This window comes from Aythya ferina (assembly GCF_964211825.1).
Source record: "Aythya ferina genome assembly, chromosome: 3".
NCBI classification, from domain to species: Eukaryota; Metazoa; Chordata; class Aves; order Anseriformes; family Anatidae; genus Aythya; species Aythya ferina.
The window spans coordinates 41,120,342-41,141,616 of record NC_140298.1 but is presented as its reverse complement, the minus strand read 5'-3'; the positions used below and the strand labels follow the sequence as shown (position 1 = coordinate 41,141,616).

The following is a 21,275-nucleotide window of genomic DNA, read 5'->3' as shown; positions in this document are numbered from 1 at the left end:
AGGGACTGAGGAGGTAACGGATGAAACTGGACAGACAATCTGTTGATAATTCACAGCTCCGCTTGTCTGTAGCCTCCTGGAAGGAAGATGCTGGGACTTAGCACATAGTTTGAGTTCCTTGTTCTGCTGAGCACACCAGCGCCATGCAGAAACCCCTGATGGTCAGTGTGCTGTGCATCGTCTTCTGCTTGCCTTCCACAGGGAGCCCTGGGGGATGTAAGCTGAGCTGCCTGCATGCTGGTGGAGCACTGGCAGATGTGAGCACAGGGCTTTCCTCCCAAAGCCAATGTGAACCCTCTCTGTAGTTATGTTAATACCTAGAGTGGGATGAAACTGACCCTAAGGAGTTAGCTACTTCCTTGTTTCTTCCTTTGTAAAGTGGCATCGTCACTGCAAAATATCTTGAAATTCTTAGCTATAAGATGCTGTAAAAATGGGAATATTATTGTTATTATTAGCTTACTATGGAACTAGAACAAAAAATTATCCCGGACTTTTTCTCGTACATGTTTATGCCTTGCAGACAGCCTACATGGACCTGGATCCAGACAGACTCATGGGCACAGTGTGTCTCAAGGCATAAGTAATTTCAAAAGCTCACTAGGTTCAGTTCAGACATTTTCATCTTCTCTATTTTGAAGAGGCTGTGTTATCAGCTTAACTGCATTTGTTAAACCATTTGCAGACACAGTTTTTTGTTTGTGCATTAGCCTCAGTGTCAGCAGCAGAATGATCACCAGAAGTGGTGCTGACTATCAAACATGTAATTGCTCCCCAGTAATAGTACCTAAAGGGGAGATAGGACATTATAAAACAGCTTCTTTTGGTTCTAAAAGGATCAGATGAAATGGAGAGCCTGCTCTGAACAGTTAGGATGATTTTGCGACGAGATACATGGTTTAGGTAATCTGATTGTGAGCCATCTGCATTTTACACCTCCCTGGTGGCTAGATTTACTCTTTGCCTGTTTTTAATTTGGGATTTCTTTTGCTTTCAGCTATGTGCACTGATGAGATTTTGATATTTTCTTGTACAATGCAGTGTAATAGAGTGGTTTTGCCTAAATAGACCTATATTAATTCATGTGAAGCAAGGGCATTCATTTCTGACAAAGATCTCTCTAATCCATTGAACATATTATGTTAATGTCTATTGATTTTCTGATGAGTGCGATGATTAGGTAATTATCTACAAATCCTTTCTCTTCTGAATGTGCAGTGTATAATATATGGTTTCATGGATTAAATAATGGCATACACTTGCAGCAATGTGCTCCTACACAAGATCTTCCTCATTTATAAGTTAGATGCACCACATATTCGAGCACTGCATCAGTTAAGCTGACATGCACCGACATCCTTGCTGGCTAATTTCCGGTGCATGTGTCCAAATAAGTGCATAACATTGTACATTGAGGTGTTCTATGCAAATTCAATTACATCAGTAAAACTGCTGTGAGAAAACCTTCTCACATTTTTGAGCAAACCATGTTCAGTACAAGTGTTTTTCGATGGCATTTTCATTGTTACCAGCACCAGTATTGCAGAGATGAATGGAACTTCTGGTGTGACTATGCAAATGCACAGTGTGTCTGTTCTCCTACAGATCATGATGTGCTCAGGAATTAGAACACAAAAGCAGTTTGTGAAAAACAGAGAGAAAATAACTTTAACAGGTGATCTTTTAGTGGTATTACTAAGTTTCTCAATCAAATTATGAGCACTCTTGCCTATTTGCCTCTCTCTCTTGCAACTCCCTTGCCAGATATCCCCTTCTCTGTGTATTTAATGAGTAGCCTTCCTTCGCTTTGCACATAATCACTTGCCTTTTACATATACATTTACAAAACACTAGTGCAATGTGAATTTAAATGCACACACCAAACAAGGAGTGAATCCATACTCTAAATGTTGAAAAGCAGCCACAAGATATACTCTGAAAACATGAAGCTGCTCAGTCAGAAAGAGAAATTTCAGTTCTTACAATTAACCCTGCTCTGGTAATCCTACTGCAAGAAGGCATACACATCTGTTTGTCTTTCCACACAATGTGCTCTGTGGCAGGATGAAAATGAGAAGCAGAGATAGTTGCCCTTTCAGGAACTCCCAGATCTATTGTAAGGTTATTATCTTGGCATTTAGATCGTTTGAAGATGGCACAAGTAATAAAAGAGAATAAAAAATAACCCAATTGTCACTAAATTCCAGCACAGAAATTATACTTAAATCTCCCCAATATGCTTCAAAACCAGCTTGTCTTCTTTTCTGTACTTGTGCCTATATTCACTGTAGGTAAGTGACTGCTTTTCAGCTTTGAACTAATTATCATTCCTGAAAGTATTTTCCAAGCCACAACGGCTTTATGGGCCAGCTTCTGTTCTCAGTGAATTACAGGAGTAATGCTGGTGACTTCAACAGGAGCAGGAGCCGTGTTAATGAAGTAGACCTATAAAAGAAAAAGGGGGGGGGGGGGAAGAAGCAAAATACTTTACCAGTACATTGAGGTTAAGGCTAGAAGATTGTGTTAGTGGTTACGGTAAAATGATTAATTCTACAGCTTTTTCTTTAAAAAATATGCAGCATTGGCTTACTATGCAAATCCTGATCTCTGCCTGTGTACATATTCTAACTGCATATTCTTACTTTGGCAGAAAGCAAATACTGGAGTCTTTTTTGTTTTGCATTTACTACAAACATCTCTTTTGGACTCCATGTGACAGATCAGCTATTTCTCCCCTGCTGCTCTCAAAAGTTTTTATAATATCGGCCTTAAAAATCGCATTTCTTTGGCAAATTTCTCCAGGATAAAGTCAGCCATAAACTGGAAGAAAAAATGCCTTTAGGCTTACGAATTCTTCCTTCTCTCAAGCATCAAAATGCTGTTATTTTGAGAAGTGTCTGTGTTCATTGTTTCTCTGAAATCTGAACTTTTTCCACTTGGAGACAGTTAACTCCCTGAGAATCTTGCAGGAGCGGTATTAGATGTTGATCTCCTTGCAGGAGGACGGGGTGCAGCAGACAGCCAGGCCACATCGATCCGGGCTGCAGGACGTGTTTAGTGAAAAATCTATAGGGCTCAGCTTAGGGTGTCAGCTGTCAGTCTGCAGAGCATCTGTCAGAGGAGTATTTGCTTCACTGCCGCTGTATGTGAGTAATGCTTTCACAATATGGCAGTACGATGCTATAGATTACAGTTGTAATGGAGCACATCCTGAACAGCTGAGCCTGCTCTCTCTCGCTCATTCAATAGCAAGAGTTGCCTCACTATAAGAGCTCGGGGGATTATGTACTCCAAACAGCTGTCTATAGCACCATGGATTTATTTGGGCTAAATGAGAACTTGCTTTCTTTAGCTAAATCAAACTTTATCAGACAGTTTTACTGTTGGCAGTTAAAATAAAATGTGTTTGCTGAACAGTAAACACCTTGTTACTGTTAGGAAGGATTATATAAACAAAAGGCATACACAATGAAGTCTTATGCCAACTGACTTACTGTCAAAATAATATACTGCTGCTAGTGGAATTGTGCTCACTTGAAGGAAATTATAGGCCTAAAAACACATCTTGAATGACAAAGAAACCATTTTTCCACAAATAATCTTTAAAAAGTTTAATGCATTGTGCCTTGTAGAAGCGGTTTCAGAGACCAAGGATGCTGTATCCTCATAAAGGAAGGTTAGGAAAAACTGTGTGAATTGCCTAAAATCTTCAAAGTTTTACTGTATTTGCATAATGCTCTGGCACAAGTAGATTTAGCACTTTTCCCTCTATGACATATGTAAAAGTGGTTTTTGTCCAACAAAACCTATACATTTTCTCTTTTAAAATTGGATAGGCTCTTCTTCCTTCAATTATTACACTATGTAATCTGCACAGCTACAGAATGCTCATGAGCAACCAAATACGTATTACAATAATAATGATTATTGCCATCATGATTTATGGCAATTTATGTGCCATAAATCAGCTTCTTTTCAATCCTCAAAAAAATGAAAGTAAGGCAGCCTTTCTCTTGTATAATCACAACAAAGAAAAAAGGCAGCCCAGCAAAGTCACCAAAAGGAGTAACATTGATCTAAAGAATAATCTGAAATTCATTGAGAGAGTTTGAAAATGGTTTTATATTCTTTGTGTTAAAGACAGAAGTCCCAAGTTAGGAAAGCATAAGGCTAATGCTCTTTAGACTTTCTCACTGCATTCTGAATTTTACTGTGCAAAATGATTCGAATTTCTCTTAGCTAATAATTAAAACACCAGAATCCAGCAGAAAATGTCCAGGAACTGTCTTCTGCTTTCACTATGTGACTGCAATGTAGACTGGAAAGATGGATGACAGCTTGAAGGTCAAGAGTTGCAGGCAGAATTTGGGTTAATGAGTTCTGTTATAAAGAACTTTTCAAGAACAAAAGATTCAGAAGTCCACAAATTCTTCAGGACAGTTCAGTTATCTACATTAAGCATTGTTTAGTGTAATTAGATTTATTCATTATTAGATGTATGTGTTATACTTTGGAAAATCTCTTTTTCAAGGTAGAGAATATGCTGGAAGCTTAAAAAGGGAAATTTTAATGTTGCCCTATAAATTTTCCTTTAGCAAAAACTAGCTCCAGCTGAAGTTAAGATTATTTTTTCCACACATTTTTCAACAGAATGTGGATTATATTCTTAATGTTATACTTGATCTCTGAAATACTCCTTTTCTTGTCCAGATTCTCACTGAAAACTCATAAAATATTATTCTGTGGGCAAATACACCAATTTTGTTGCAACTATTTTTTGCATTTCTTTAGGGATGTTTGATAATCATTGTAATCCCTCTGTGCTCTATGTCATGGCAATAGAGTTTGCAGTGCGGTAAAACATAGACAAGATCCTCAAATCCACCTTCTTATACACTAAAAGTAGTGAAGGAAAATATTTCTTCTATTTTATCTTTCAGTAAAAGTCAGAGAGAAATACCTGGTTAATAAGTGTCACTGCTATAAATTTTAGGACTAGCCCTGTAATAGTCATTTTGTTGTGTTAACTTGATAGAGGCATTTACATGTCTTTCCATGGGAAATCAGATATAAAGTGACTTCACGACTATTTGCTATTGGTCTTCTTTAAGCATATAATTTATTCTGCTGTGCAAGTGCTCTACCCTGGCTAATTAATTAGGGTTAAATCCATTACAGGTTCATACTGTTGACCTTTGACATAAACCTGAAGGATCAGGAAAGATGATCATCTGTTTTAATTATTTTCTGAATTCAGTTTTAAAGAAAATGCAACTACAGACAGGGTATTTTACAGATAATATGATACCTTAGGGTTTTGTTCTTCCTTCGTACCAGGCATTAAATGACTTACCGTACAAGGAAAAAGTCTGTCATTTATGAAACTCAATGCAAATTTGGTAGCACAGTATACTTCGTTCTTGCACATATCAAATTCCTTTCTACTACATGTGATAATAGAACAGAGCTGTGACAAAAGGAGATACATAATTAAAATCAGTTCTGACATGCACTAACAAGCTCCAGTGAGAATCAATTAACATTTCCTGAGCAAGTTGCTCTGTAAGCAGCAGGTCAAGTGAAGCACAGTTTACTTCAGATTTATTTACTTCTGTCCATTAAATTTCTTGGCTGAAAAAAACACTGACACTTGAAGAGGAAGAGAGAATACGTGTCACATCTATTTGGAGCCATTCATACCCCAACTGTCTGGTCAGTTCATGCATGTTCTTTGGCCAGGTGCCTACTGTTATGCTGAGTGCTCAATTGCAGAACTCTGCCTGCCCTACTGTCTGGACTATTGCACTGACCTAGCTTCTGATTGTCACTGTATTTCTACAAAGTTAGTTATCTCTGTGACCTGTAATCCTGTGTCAAATGTGGTTGACATTTGGGAAAGATTTCAGAAGTTAGAAGGAGACAAAGTGTGCACAGGCTCATTTCCTCAGGGAAGAGTAATACACAAGAATATATATGTATTTGCAGTGTTTTATCTGGTAACATATGTACCAAAGCTGTAGGTAATTTGAGATTTTGTGGTACGTATAAATGCTGTGTTCTGAGAGTAGCAAAGTGAACTGAAGTTAAAAAGTTGAAACACAAAGGAGCTTGAAAAATTCTTACCTTGGATCTGCTGCCAAAAACATAAAGTATGTTACCTCCAAAAATAAGAACCCTGTTTTCCAGATGATGTGAGCTTGGCCTTTAAACAGGGATCAAACTCTTTGCTTTGTGAAAAAATAAACGGACACCTATACTCTGACTACTATCTCTCAATTACTTTCCATGGGAATTAAACACAGAGCCTAAAAGCCCCTAGCAAAACTATTGCCTCCTGACAGCTGCTTTTCTGGACTTGCCTAGCCTGCATTCACCTTACTTTCATTGTAAGTTAATTTTAAATTATCTTCAGGGCAGTTTTTAGAGTCTCAGCCATCTCTCACTGCCACAGTAGAGTCCTAGTGGACCTTCTTCTTGATCACCATTAAAGAAAAGTCCAGCAGTCCCATTTTAAATTGAATTTAGGATTTGCAGATGTTTGGGGCACAAGAATGACATGGAAGTATTAGAATGAGCCCAGAGAAGGGCCACAAAGTTGATCAGAGGGCTGGAGCACGTCTCCTATGAGGACAGGCTGAGGGAGTTGGGGTTCTTCAGCCTGGAGAAGAGAAGGTTCTGGGGAGACCTTACAGTGGCCTTCCAGTACCTAAAAGGGGCTACAGGAAAGCTTGTGAGGGACTTTTTGTCAGGGGGGTGTAATGACAGGACAATGTGTAATGGCTTTAAACTAAAAGAGGGTAGATTTAAATTAGTCATTAGGAAGAAATTCTTTACTCTAAGGGTGGTGAGGCACTGGCACAGGCTGCCCAGAGAAGCTTTGGATGCCCCATCCCTGGAGGTGTTCAAGGCCAGGCTAGATGGGGCTTTGGGCAGCCTGGTCTGGTGGGAGGTGTCTCTGCCCATCACAGGGGGTTGGAAAGAGATGGTCATTAAGTTTTCTTCCAGCCCAAACCATTTTGTCATTCCATGGGTTTCTACCTCTAGCAAACAGGAAAATGCACGTCTTTAGTACTGTTTGCTGTACTGTGCATTTGGTTGAACAGAATCTGATTCACATACCTGCTGCATCCACTCATGTACTACTGTCCCTGATAAAAGCACTGGAGTCCTGTTACATAGCGGCTTTTTCCATGTTTCAAAATTCTGGTGGTAAGGACCCCTCGTGCTTCATCAGGCCATCTTTAACTAAATGGTTAGTCCTCTATTGCTCCACCAGCAAAAACCACCATCCTGACTGTTAAATTAGCATTTGACATTTCTTTCCTAGATCTTATGGTCCATGATTACTGTTCATAATTTGGCTCCCTGAAACTAGAATGTCCTCTGGGTTCAGTAAAGAGCATAATGAGGGACAGTGAAAAATTCTTTCTCGTTCAGTTCATTGACTTGTGGCCTCTGCTTCTCAGAGTCTTTAGGAAGAAGGTGCTGAATTGCACACAGCAGAATGTCTCCTGGGGAAAGGGCGCGATGGAAATCAGAAGACAAAACATTTAAATCAAAAGGGTATTTCAGGAAGACGTGATATGAAGTATGTTTCCTTTCTGATGTGCAGGCAAATTAACTCATATCAAAGACAGGTTATATGCTTTGAATTGTTAAAAGTTCCATGGCTCTTTAAATACCTGCCAGCCAGAATATGGGTTTGCATGTTTTCGGTAACACACATTAGTTCTGACCCTCCTCCAACTGAAATCAGTGGGAATTTGGCCAACTACATCAAAGGAAACAACACTGGGACATATAAGTTTGATGCAGATGACTGATTATTGAAAAATATGTATTTGTATGCGTGAGAAATAGGACAAAATAAAAACCAGGAACACAATCCCCACTCAATTTAAAGAAGTGTTTGGATTCAGATTTTTTTTTCAATTCTGTTCCAGAGCAAATTTAAAACTACACAAATAGCTGCCCTTCTCCATTTCTCCCTTTTCAAGATGGCAAAAGTTTCAGGAAAATCAGATTGATCTGTGAGATTACCAGCACTGTGGAAACTGAGAGCATATCAGTATGATTAGGACCTTTCTCATGATTACTGAAACATCAGACTTTTCCCTTGATTTGGCCTCAAATGTAAACCTTGATCCTAAGCCTAAAATATACCCTATTTTAATGAAGTTATCTCTAACCTGAACCACATACTGAAATGTATGCTCTGGGGTCTGCAGAGAGGCCGTTAAGCTATACTATCAGCACAAAAAGGCTTTAAGATGATTGACTTAACTAGGCACTGGGAAAGCCAGAGTGCCCCTTGTCTCCCTGTATGTAACATCAAGGGAAACAACCTGGGGAAAAGGGATTGTGAGCATACTGAGGCAGAACCCCTGCAGGTTTTACATCCTCAGTGGGTATCTAGAGGCAATAGAGAACACGAGCTGAGTCCAAAGGGATTCCTCAAGGTATGGGGAAACTTCCACAGACAGACAGATGCATGGTTAGGTACAAGAGACATGAATAATTTTTGTTTCTCCCCCCCTGCCTTCCTACAGAAGCCCTGATTCCAAAACGTGCCATTTTGTCTAAAATAATTTTGAGGGTAATGCTGTGGGTTTTGCTTTATGCAACTTTTGGCAGCGTCAACAGTAAAAGACAACCTTTCAGTGTATGTTTCTATTTGCAGTGTTCATAAAACTTGGACTATCTGCAGTTGCAAAAAAATGAAAAAATAGATCAGGAGGCATTCATTTTATTTTCCAAGTCTTGAATTTCTTCTAATATGCTGTTTTTCTGTACCTGTGTCCTTTGAACTGTCACAGACACCCCTCAGCACCCCCTCCCATAAAAAAAAGAGCCTGCATTGCATTGAAAACTCTCAAAATAAATAGAAAATAACTCATTTTTCCCCCAAAGCACTCACATTTGTTCCTTTAAAATTAGGACTCAGCAAATAGTTGGAATACATCTGTACTCAGAGGAATCCACATCAGATCATAAATTTGTTCATGTTAAATACAAACATATGAATGCACTCTTATATCCAGGGACTATGGAAGGGTTTAGAATTTGCACACTTCAGTCTGTGTAATGCCAGGGCAATGTTTCACTCATCTATGTAAATAAAAAGCAGGCTTGTAGTATTAAAGACATAAGTATCCTTATGCTCTGCATAAACATCACAGGCTTCAATTTTGGGAAGGAATCACATAATTTGTCATATCTTTTATTGTGATTGACTTCAGTGATGGGCATACACAAACATATGATTTCCTACTCAGTGTATCGGTGTCTCTTGCTGTGCATTTGTTGCTGGAGTAATGGAAAAAAGATTAATCTCAGATATGCAAATAAGCTTAATTGAATAAAACAGGACAAATTACCCCATCATTGGAGCTGTTCCTAGCTTGGCAATGCTGCACACACAACAAGGGCACCAGGAGAGGATTCATGTGACTGCCCCTCATTCCTTCTCCAAACCTTTCATTAAATAAAAAAAAAAAGACAACCTGCCTGACAACCTTAAAGTTTATAGCCCTTGTTGTTGCAAAGTAGAGGGTAAATGTGAAAACAGTTGACACACAAGGCCCCAAAATCAAGTCTCTGCTAAAATCATTAACTACGTGTTTGTGCATTTTCAGTGTTGGCAGTTCCAAAGAGAGCGGAGGATTTTGGCTTATGTGGGGTGGCAGTGCTGGTGGCGTGGGAGGTGCCCTTGAAAGACCTCTCTTCTGCCTCCTGGGGCTGCAGGAGGAGGTCGAACAATCTGTTGTAGAGCCCTGTCCTTAGGCTCTGTACAGTGGTGCTATTTATGCTATGCCATAAATAAAGGGAATGGTTTAGTATGGTCATAGTGTTAAAGAAGCATGCCTAAAAACAGCCGCTTACTGATGAGGGAGAGAAACCTTAAGGGAAAAAAAAAATCCACTTTAAGAAATATTTGTCATGAAATATCATTTATAACTTTCCCACCCCTGAAACTTCATTTTTCCTCCTCCCCTGGAAAAACTGGGAAAAAATATGGAGTCTAAGGAAACCTAATTGTATGTGTATGCCAGATGGAAGTTTTGTTAAGCCATCCACTTCTTGTGAGTTGTCTCCCTTGGGGCTATTATTTATCATCTTTTACAAAACCGATAAAGAGGATTTCCTGCTTCAAAAAAACGCAGACCTTAGGGTCCAATACTAAAAAGCCTTACTTATATGAGGACTCCCACTGAAGTCAGTGGAATTCCTTGTATGGGAAAGCATTTGCAAGACCAGCTACTAGGAACAGAAGGAAACATAGAATAGATGACTATAATACTGGGAAAAAGCTACAAAATGAAAAGAGGAGGGATAGGAACATATTGTCATGTAAAATTACAGAAGATAATGTGATTATCTAGACACACGACCTTTAAAGAATTTGTTTTCTTTAATTCAGCAATGTGCCTATATATAATGAAATATCTATTGATTTTTCAGCCCTGTTAAAATAGTTTTGGAGAAACTACTACAGGAGAAAAAAAAATCTAATTTAATCAAGCCAAGGTTTTGTGATCTTCCATACCACATCACTGTGATATCTCCAGTACAGGTTTTTCTTTGTTTCATATGAAAATTAAGTTTTGAATCTGAAAAAAATGGGTTTTTATGAATCAATAAATTAAAAGGTAAGAGAAGCATATCGCTGTTAGAGTCAGAGGGTGCTAGCCTTAGAGAGCTATGCAGATAATTCAAGGAAGAGAGGGTTGCCCTCCTTTTAAGACTCAGATATCAAACAGTTGCACAGGTAGGACAGAAAGGCTGGGTTCAATCATGTAGCAGTCATGTACTACCAATTTGATGACCTTTCATCAGCAGCTATACAAATCTTATCTTCACAGTTCTTATTTGTTCTTCATTTTTTTTCTTAAGGATATATGGTCTTTATTCAAGACTGTGTCAAGATTTTTTTAGTTGAACTGGATTTACTTGGCTGGGTTGGATAGTGCTTTGGCTCTCAGGGCTGGAGTTATTTCATCATAGAACAGAGTGATTCAAACTGAAACCTTGAAGAACAGTTGTTCTTGGAAAACCTTTCTGGATTTTTAAACTGCTGAACTTCTCCTGCCATCACTGCCCTCAAAGCAGTGGTAGCCTGCTGTTGTAGCTCTATGATGAATTGCAAATACAGACCTGGCAAGCCTTACAGGGAGAAATACCTTGTGTGTAGATGGAAAAAGGGATAAGCTGTCAGGTATACAAGCCCTTCTTTAAGTGAGCAACATAAGCAAGTGAAGCTTGGAGCAATTATTCCCAAATTGTATTTAACTTGACATTTGTTCTTTTTCAAACTCCAGGACGGGATTCCTTGCTCAAAAGTGTGACCATTTGTTCGAAAATACCAGTCAATTTGACAAAATGTTTTAGTAACCTTGCTCTCTCTTGGAAGAATGATCACCAGACTAAAGCATGTCTTGGACTAAAGTTTGTCATAATAATCACTGTGATCTGTTTATTCAGTGAACCTTCTTTTGGCCCTTGAACAGCTTTTTTTTTTTTTTTTTTTCTTTCTTTTTTTTTTTTTTTTTTTTTTAATGTTACTTTTGACATTTGTAATTCTCAAGTTTTTGAGGTTTCCAAACATATTTGATCTAGGAAAAGCACGTACACATTTTGTGCTTGCTATTCTGAATTCACTTATCCAAGATTAGTGATTGATCATAACTCTATTTTGCTTGTTTGGGAGGATGATTTATGTGCTTATAAAGTATCTCTGCTTCTCAGCTTCTTATGCATTTGATTCAATTCTTTTATTAAGACAACTTATGCTACTGGCCCAAGATATATGTTCTGCAAATCTTTACAGAAAACAATTTTCTCTGTGAACATAAAGGAGGTGAAACAGCTAGAATTCCCTTGAAGCATAAGGGCATTTTAACTATTATTATTATTATTATATTATTATTATTATTATTAGCATATAATAATAAGTTTAGACCCTGGAAAATTCAAACACCTGAATTCAAGAAGTATGAAATATATGTACTTTTCTTTATTCTGTCACAGTAATGCCACACTAGAATGTCCTAAAAATAAAACTCAATGATAGATCATTAGTTTGTTAAAATGCACACAAAATGGCACATTCTAACTGGTGAAGTAAATGATACTGAAGAGGTTCGGTCAATACATTATTCTGAGAAGCCGAAGCCTCCGTTAATCTCTCTGCTGTCAGAAATTATTTCATTTTTTTCATATTTGGTGCAAGCTTTATGTGTAACTTTCCTGTGCATGGCATACAGTATTTTTATCACTATGTAACATAATGCTTTTAAATTATGGGTACCATGACATTCTTGTAAAGAATACAATGAATTGGAAGATAACTCCAAAAGGGCTATGACAGGTTAAGAAAAGCCTTTGTACGATTGAATGCATTCGCCTTGTTAGCTCCAGCTCTGTAGAGTCTCCCTAGGACATTGAATTTACACTTGCTTGCAAAGCACCAGAACACAAAAAATCTGTATTTAACTCTTATGAACCTTTCATGGAGTGCAGCCGAGTCTCTGTACTGTCTTACTCTCATTCTCAGACTTCTTTTGGAATGGTCTGTTCCAAAAGCAGACACACACACATTTTTGCACACATATATGCATATGTTTTTTCAGTGTACATATGTGTACTTAGGAACTCACACAGATACTTATATTGCATGAAAGAAAGTCCAGGCAATTAAATAATCACAAGAGAGAAATTTGTTCCTGCGTATTACCAGAAATTAAACATTATGCCTGTGGTGTCCTTCTGTTCCATCCTGGATAGTTCTATTAGCTAAAATATATCTGTTGTCAGCACTATCAAAAAAAATAAATAAATAAATTTTAAAAAAATCTATGGTTTTAACTTAAAATGTGATGGGATATTGCCTGGAATATTTTCTCATATAGACAGTGTTATCTGAGTCCTTCCTTGGCAAGAAGTTCAATCTGAAGACAGTTCTCAGATGGTGTCAGCAGCTTACTCTGTGATGCCTCTGGAAGCAGGGCTCCCTTGTCCTTTTAAGGAATTCCCTGTTCCCAAATTCAGCATTCAGGAAACTCACACTCAACCATGAAATCTCTTTCAATTACTATAAGCAATTCTGGAATTCATTTAAAGAATTACCTATTTACTCTAGTCACTAGAGGACATAATCCACGTGTAGAGGACATGTGCATTGTGTCGTCTGCTTGGTCTTCGCTGATGACTGCAACATGGGATGCTTCAGCCCGGCTAAGCCTCAGTGAGCACAGACATCCCTGAGCCCTCGTATTTGTTAGCTGTACTGGGGGCAGCCACTGCCACAAGCACTCCAGCACCTGGGGATAGATTAAGCCTTTCACAACCTATAAAGCACACCTAAAAATAGACCCTATGGAAGAGCTATGTCACAAATTTGAGGGTCTTTCTTTTTCTTTCTTCTATTTCTGAGAGACCAGCACTCATAAAGCAGTGTTGAGAGGACATTATAGTGAGGAAGCCAGCAGTAAATTTGTAGCTTTGCCTCTAACAGCTGGCTTGAGAGGGACCAGCCATCAGAACTGAGGAGGAGAAATGTGGGACAGGGAAGTGAAAGGGAGACTGTAATAATACTCATAATTAAAATGCTGCATTTTAGCTGCTAGGGAAAACGGTGCTGCAGATTTCTGGAAGAAATTTGATTCCAAGAAGTGCAAGAGGCTGTGAGTGAAAATTCTTTCATAAGCAGGAAGCAAGAGGGAGAGCTATAAGGAAATATTCTGTTTATTTTGGCCATAATTCTAAAAAACCTGGGGTAAAACTGAAGAGAAATGAAAGAAAGAATCTTTATAAGTGATGTGTGAAAAGTACCTCAAATTTCTGGACACTGCAAAGCTAATTATGAATGTGAGTAATTTATTCTTGTGTTGTCCCTGAACTAATCAATATTTTGTACTTTATTAGGAATAGAAACTTGCATTGTCTCTTTCAAACATACGGTAGTTAGCTGATAAATTGAGTGGTTTGTGCAGTAGTATGACCAGTTGTTATAAATGTTTTAGTAATTTTTTGGCATTAAAAGTAAACAGGATTTTTTTTTTTTTATTTTTTCTTTTTTCTTTTATTCAGCTGGGCTGAATAGGAAAGCACAAAGCCAATAAACCTAGATCTTGTTTCATATCCTGAATTTTGTTTTGAATCTGTAATAACCCTAAATGTGTTGCTGTGCTTCTAAGCAGCTTCTTACAAGATGCAAAACCAGGTAGTAATTTTGCATTGTGTAATAGTTCTTTTGCTATTTAATTTCGCTTTATTTGTTACCCTCCTACCGGATGTAGCCATGGCTTAAGAGACACCTCTCATAGACCCTTGAGACCTGGCTTTTGAAGACTCTGACGTACTTTTGGAGCAGGCCTCTTCTTTCTGGAAGGATGTCAAGGAAGCAGCTGGAGAGCGCAGGAGATGCTCACTCATTACCAGTCAAAACCCTCCAAGGGATGTCCCCACTGACCTCACAGGGCTTTGGGCTGTGCACTGCACAAAACTAGGGGTTTTACAGGGTTCACATTGCTGACTGTGGTCAGGGAGATGAATGAAGGCATATTAAAAACTGGAAAATACATGGTGGGTGAGATGGGACCGTCCCTTCTTCAGAACACTGAATTTTGTAGGAAGGTAGAGAACTGCTTGTGGCCGTGAGGACTGAGTTTGTCACCATGTGTTCCCATCCAGGTAGCAGCACATCCCAAGTGCCAGACACTGCCTTCCAACCAGATCTGGGGAGCTTGAGCCCCTCCACATTTGCATTGGGCCTGAAGATGTTGCTAGGCCGAGGAATGTCATTGTGTAGTTTTCATTGTTGGCTGTCACACCGCATATGTTTTGGGACTGATCTGAAGTTTTGTTTGACATCATAACTTTTATAAGAATCAAAACCCCCAAATCCCTCAGATGAAATCCATATGGCTTTGTTCACAGGCTGAAATAAAATCATGCTCACAGCCTTTACTGCAACTGAGGGATATTTGGTGGGAGTGGTTTTTTGCTTAATAAAAGTATAGCATTCAAATGCTGGAAATGTGGATGTTATTAAGTACCTGCTCTGTGAGAATAACTCAAAAGCCGTTTTATTCCCTGCCCCTTTCGTTAGTTTATATGTGCAACAGTCAGAGCTGAGGCTGACATGAGGAACGATCTCCGCAGCCTGGCAGGGACCCAGCTTTGCTTGAACTCTGTTTTAGAGATTATTGGGTTTTGTCTGCATTTTGGCTCCTTCCAGCCCAATGCTGAACATTTGGCATAATGTGTGGTAAGGGTTATTATGATACACAGAGGTGAGGTAATTCACATCATTTCTGCAGTGTAGGCAAGTTTGCTTGGCTGCTGGAGCAGCTGAAGCAGGAAGTGCCCCGGTGTGCTGAGATGCTGATTACCAAGGGTCAGGCCTGCGCTCACCATGACATCATAAAACACAACTGGGGGCTGATTTATTTAAGAACTGTCATGTCACTTGTTTTGTCAGGAGGAAAATAGGGGATGGAAAAGGTGAGGGGGAGCAGCAGGCCTCTACATCACAGAGCTTATGTTGGAGAAGAAAACACTGATGGGTCCTTTGCCAGTGATGTATCAAGAAATGTTGTAGTTGCTCATGGGCCCGAGGTGTATAGTGTCATGCTTCCCTCCTTTACCTGAGTCATTTTCCAAAATTAAGAAAATGTGAACAGCAAGCCTGAAGCAAGTAGTTGTACCATGACAAAGTTCTGGCTAAATATTTAGGCCTCCTTAGCTATTGGTCTGGGCAAATCCAACAGTATTTGGCACGTAGGAAAATGCACGACATTTGCCTGTGCATAAGAATTGCTGCAGTCCCTTCTGAGATAGCACAGAGATGAATGAGAAAACTTTACCCTGGATGTCCTCCAGCTGTGGGCAAAGGATGGTTCCATTGCTTGTCTAAGGGCTGCTGTGCCTCCTTCTCCTGTTTGCTCTGTATATTTGCATATGCTGTGAAAGCAATGGAAATTCCCTTTTAATTGAGCTTGTAGCATGACTAGGGGAAGATTTATAAACAGATGATGCCAATCTCAGTACTGAGTACATCTCACTTTTTCCGTAGACCTGGTTTTAAAAACATCTCTTTGATATAGATAACACCCAACTTTGCAACTATTTTTCTGACTCCATGCACTAGATTTCAGCTCTAGTTCTTTAACATATCACATGAAAAAGTATTGCTGGCTCTCATGCCAAAGAGTACTCGTCATTTGGTTTGATACCCTGTTGACTACATCATTTTTGTAGTTTTAGTGTTTCCTTTATTTGGCCACCTGAAACACTTTTTGAACTGTGAAGCAGGGCTTGCAACAGGCAGGTGGTAGTGTTATGAAGGGTAAATTAGACCCAGGCAGGTTCACTGATTTCCCTGATGACATCTCAGTACGGGGGCTATAAATGCAAAAGAGGATAGATTCTCTGCTTTAGTTAGGAGATTACACAGCCCCTCATTTCCACTGTGATCTGCAAACAATGCATGTTAAAAATTTTATTTGTGTTATAGTGCTGAAAATCCACAGACATTTAAAGGGGAAAATAATAATAAATACCAACTGATTACTGGTGGTGACAAAGCTCCAAGTTATTCAAGGGTGTGGAAGTTCTCTGAGTCGCTTCAGTGTTAGGCTTGCAGGTCCTGAGTGCTTAATTGATACTAATTAATTTAATTTTTAATTTAATTAATTAGTAGGCTTCCACAAGCTATATAGATCCCAATTTGCCTATCATATATATATTTTTTTCTTTTCTCATCTAGACTCAGAGTAGGTTCCTACATCCAAGGGTGAGTAAATCTGAAAGCTGGGTTTTTGTAGAAACTGGAAGAAAATACAGAGGAAAGCCAAAGTTAGTGTTATTGAAAGAGGAAACTGATATTGTCTAGAACATTTTAATTATTTTCTGATAATCTGAAGAGCAATTCTACTGTGTATTCACTTAGGACTTTGCAGTGGTAACTAAGCTACTTGTTAGTTTAAATGAAGAGTTCTACTGAAATGGGTGTGTATGTGTAACCTGGTACAAGAAGTTCCCCCAAAAGCAAGTTCCAGCTTGGCTGGTATATGCCTCTGAATTTCAGAATGTTTTTTGGGCGAAGAGTGCTGAGGAGCAGAGCAAAGAAATGATTCCCCTTAAAATATATTTGTAAACTGCTCTTGAATTCAGATTCATCTTTTAGTTAAGATCCTGCTTCAAGATGCTAGGGGCTTGCACAGAGCAGATCTTTTCTCTATAGGTCACTCCCATACCTGTCTAAAGACAGAGAGCAGAGCAACTAAGATTTTGTTTGTTGTGTACAAATAACCCAGGTACTCCAGAAACTTATAATAATTATTATTATTTTTTTTGACGATGATTGTACATTCTTATTTTTTGATGCTGTTATCCTCAGGGTTGCTGGGAACTGTTTTTCTTTCTATATTGCATGCAGCAGAGACAGGTGGAGACCATTAGGGAGGTGCTAGAATCTGTGGTTCACTTTTGTTACTTGTGATGATGACCTGAGCCAGGGAAGGAAGCAAATGCATAGGGTGCATGTTTCCCTCTGTATGTGCTGAAAGCATATGATTTTTAGGTGTAGGAGAGGAGATGGCTTCATCCACATCCCTTTCTGTCAGTCTGTAACTTTGCATTTTGCTCATGGGTCCTAGCTCCTTCTCTCTGTTTAAACATGGTTGGTTCTGAAAAAGTGAAGCTCATCTTTGCTGCAGAAATAAACAGGAGAACTGTGTCTTCTTTTATATACACTTTATAAATTCTCTTAAATGCTCCAAGCAGTTGCCGTTGTGCATTAAGGGGAAGGTCTGGCTGGAGAGGGGAGTAGGTGCCCCCAGTTCCCGCTGACTTCAGTGAGAACTCAAGATGCTTTGTTTTACAGACTATTAACTAACTGTCCCTAGCATTATCTCTTTTTGGTTTGGGAATTATTTAGGCCTTGTCAGAATTATATCATTGGGGGTGGAAGTATATAATTCAAACCTTTCCCCTGTTGCAATCCTGTATTTTTATGAGAGCATACAGGAAGCCTTTTATTTTTGCACACAGAAAATGGCAGCAGGTGTTTTTTGTTGTTGTGTTTTGCTTTGCTCAGGAAGGAGAGGCTGCTTTTGCAATGTACCATGCTCAAGGAAGCACACGCTTTTAACATCATTTGAGGTTGAAGTATGGGGAGCCAAGTCATGAACCAGAAGCAGCCAGAGGTTTGTGGTTGGTTAGCAGAGCCACAGACTGTTTATGCCTTCCTTGGGGCTGCTGCTTGCTCCTTGTGCTGGGGGTTGGTAGAGATTAGCAATAGTCAGGGTAAAATTCTGTTGACAGAGGGGTAGAGGCTAAAATCATTCCCTTCTCCTTTCCTCAGAGGAATGGAGATGCTCAAGCACCAGTCCCCACTTGAACAAATATTGTCGTGATGAGTGATGAGGTAAGGTTACTGCTCAACTGACTATTGAATATTTGTATTTTTTCAAATAAAATAGACCTTTGGACTATGTGTTTTGCTCCAGATTGGAAAGAACACAGGAGCCAGACAAAGAAAGGCTTGATTAGAAATCTCAGTCCTCTGTATTTCTGTGTGGTTTTAGTTGGCCTCTCTTTAATGAACAGACTATGAGGGGCCTCCTTAATTCAGTATAAAGAAATAGTATCTTAATATTTATTAGTCATTGCAAATCACCTTGAAGGACTATGTTATCCTTCAATTTTAGCAGTCCCCTTGACAGCCTGTATATAAATTGACATACTTTTCTTGCATTTTCAGTCTTTGTTTTGTGGCTTAGCTATATGGTAATGCAGCCTGAGAATTTCTCCCTGGATATTAATTAGACAAGGATTTTTGTATCAGATGTGGAAAAACTTCTAAAGGCTGTGTGTCAATTACTAAAGTCCCTTCCTTGACCATACCTAATTTAAAACTTGGATTATAGTACTTTGGACTGGTAGCTTCATAAGTTTGAAGCACCACAGTATCATGTTTAAAAATTATGAATTCCAGAAGTCCAAGAACTGGCCAACTTGCTTATTAGATGGTGACTTTAGTTGGTGGTGACCTTTATTTATCTGAAATGAGAAAAACAGAAATACAAGAGGACTTTTTCAGTCTTGATCAATGGTGTGTGCAAACCCTGTTTAGTTAAATAATAACAAATAGTTTAATGTTAATCATTCAAAGTGAACTTTTTATAACATTTTTCCTCCAGGTTCATGCTTGCTTTCTGACTCCATTGCTCAAATAAACTGCAGGGTTTGTTGCTCTTTACATACCAGCAGTTTAAGTTCTAAAGCCACTTTTACTGACCTGACATCAGATAAATACTCTCCTGGGAAGTTTTAAGTTATTTGCTGACACACAGTTGGATTAGGAAGGGCACAATTTTGTGCAGAAGCAGACAGAAGTAGAGATGTCCCTCTCCATGAAATATCTTTTGACCCTTGGTCTTTGCCCCGGATTAAAAAAAAAAAAAAAAAGTCAAGGGAGCATTTTTGCAGGGTGTGAAAATGGTCTAGCAGCTTTCCTCTTGTGAAGAAGCCCAAAAACTCTACTTGAGCTCTATGGGCATAAAGATCTCAATCTAAGCCTCACTGAAATTGCCAGAGAAACTCTAGGGAACTTCAGCAGGCATCAGATCAGGTCCAGAGAGCAAAGCTTTAGAATAGGGCCTATATAAATAATCTAAAAATATATATCATGAAGGATCTCTTGTATCAAAGTCCTATAGCAAAATAAAATTACATAGGCAATGACCGTAGAGCTGAGAAAACTCTCTATGTGCTACATTTCAGAAGGAATCTGGGTGTGGTGGGGAATAAAGGGTACTGCACAAAAAAGCTTATTTTCTTGTCAGAAAAGAGTTCTTGAAGGGACAGAGAACAATGTTGTAGTTTAACATTATGTGTTTCAACATATTCCATTTCTCTACCTCCTCCCACTCTTCATTTTAGCATTTTCTTGTAGAAACTCTTTACTGATCTGAATCAAGGCAATAATATTTTATATTTGTACGAATACTTGCCTGTTTTACATCTCTGGATGAATGTTATAAAGCTGCGTTACAGCTTTTCCTTCTTTCTTGTATATATGTGACTGCCAGCTTTATCAGTTCTAGCTCTCCCTATGCTGGAAAATGAATTTGCTTCAAATTACAGCTGTTTGAATGAGACCGCTACACAAATGAAAACTATTACTGTATTCCTACAATAGGGCCAAACCTCTGATCTCAGTTTCAGTTCTGTAAATGAAGAGTTGACCCTAATAACTTCAGTCAAATCACTTTGGGTTTACACTGGGGAGCAGTAATCAGAACCTGGACTTTCATGTTTAGTCTGGGCAGAATTTTGAAATTCTTGTGGATGGAAAACGCTAAAAGTGTATGTTATTATGATGTTGTTCCTTTTCCATATCCCTCTTCACATCATAGAACTGACCTGTTATCCTAGGATGGTTCAGCCCACACTCTTCCTAAATTTTACCCATTTAATTTGATGATTATAGCTCTTTCCTGTAGTAACTCTACAGTTAAGATTAAACAATCATTTTTATTTGAAGCCATTCTCTTCAGTAGCGTCCTGGGAAATGTGACTGAAATGTATTCCACCATTTTCTGAGCTAGAACATGGGAAGCGATTTTTTTCCCCCAATTTTTAGTTTATCCAGCCTTTTCTTGCCAGCAGTTTACTTGAAAACTTCTTAATATAAAGTCTGCAAACTTGGCATGGACATCTGAGGAATAATTCTGTACATATTAAATGCTTTTTAATAATAGTCCTTAGTAAACTGCAAGAGGAAACACTGCTGGGCTAATGTAGATTAAATATAACAACTAGTGGAACACAAGTTACTTGGAAAGATTAAAAAACAAATCAACCAACCAACCAAACCAAAAAAAAACACCAATGCTGGAAGCCATTGTGCAACCACAAGACAAAGCTTTCTTCATGACAGTTTGGATACTAAATGTAGAAACTGTCTTCAGGTTTGTAGCTGCTTTGTCTAGATCTGGCAGTCCGCGAATGTGTATCTTAAAAGCTAAAGACTATAAATTAAATGAATAATTAAACCTTAAAAATTAAGTGGATGGAAAGAGGAATTTAACATGGATGCACGACGTTATGGTTCTGGAGCAGATACAGTTGAAACCATTCCTAAGTCTATGGAACCATGTAGATTTATGGGGGACTGGAGCCTGGGGTCTGTAGGACCTCTGACCCAACTCCCATTGAAATCAATGGGGACCAGCCTCGCAGTTTAGACTGAGTTTCTCTCAATTAGG

At 38.7% G+C, this 21,275-nt stretch overlaps 1 protein-coding gene across 1 annotated transcript in view; it reads left to right on the top strand.

Moving 5' to 3' along the window:
* BICRAL (BICRA like chromatin remodeling complex associated protein) overlaps positions 1-21,275 on the top strand; it is a 245,051-nt gene that overhangs the window by 188,170 nt on the left and 35,606 nt on the right. The window lies entirely within an intron of this gene.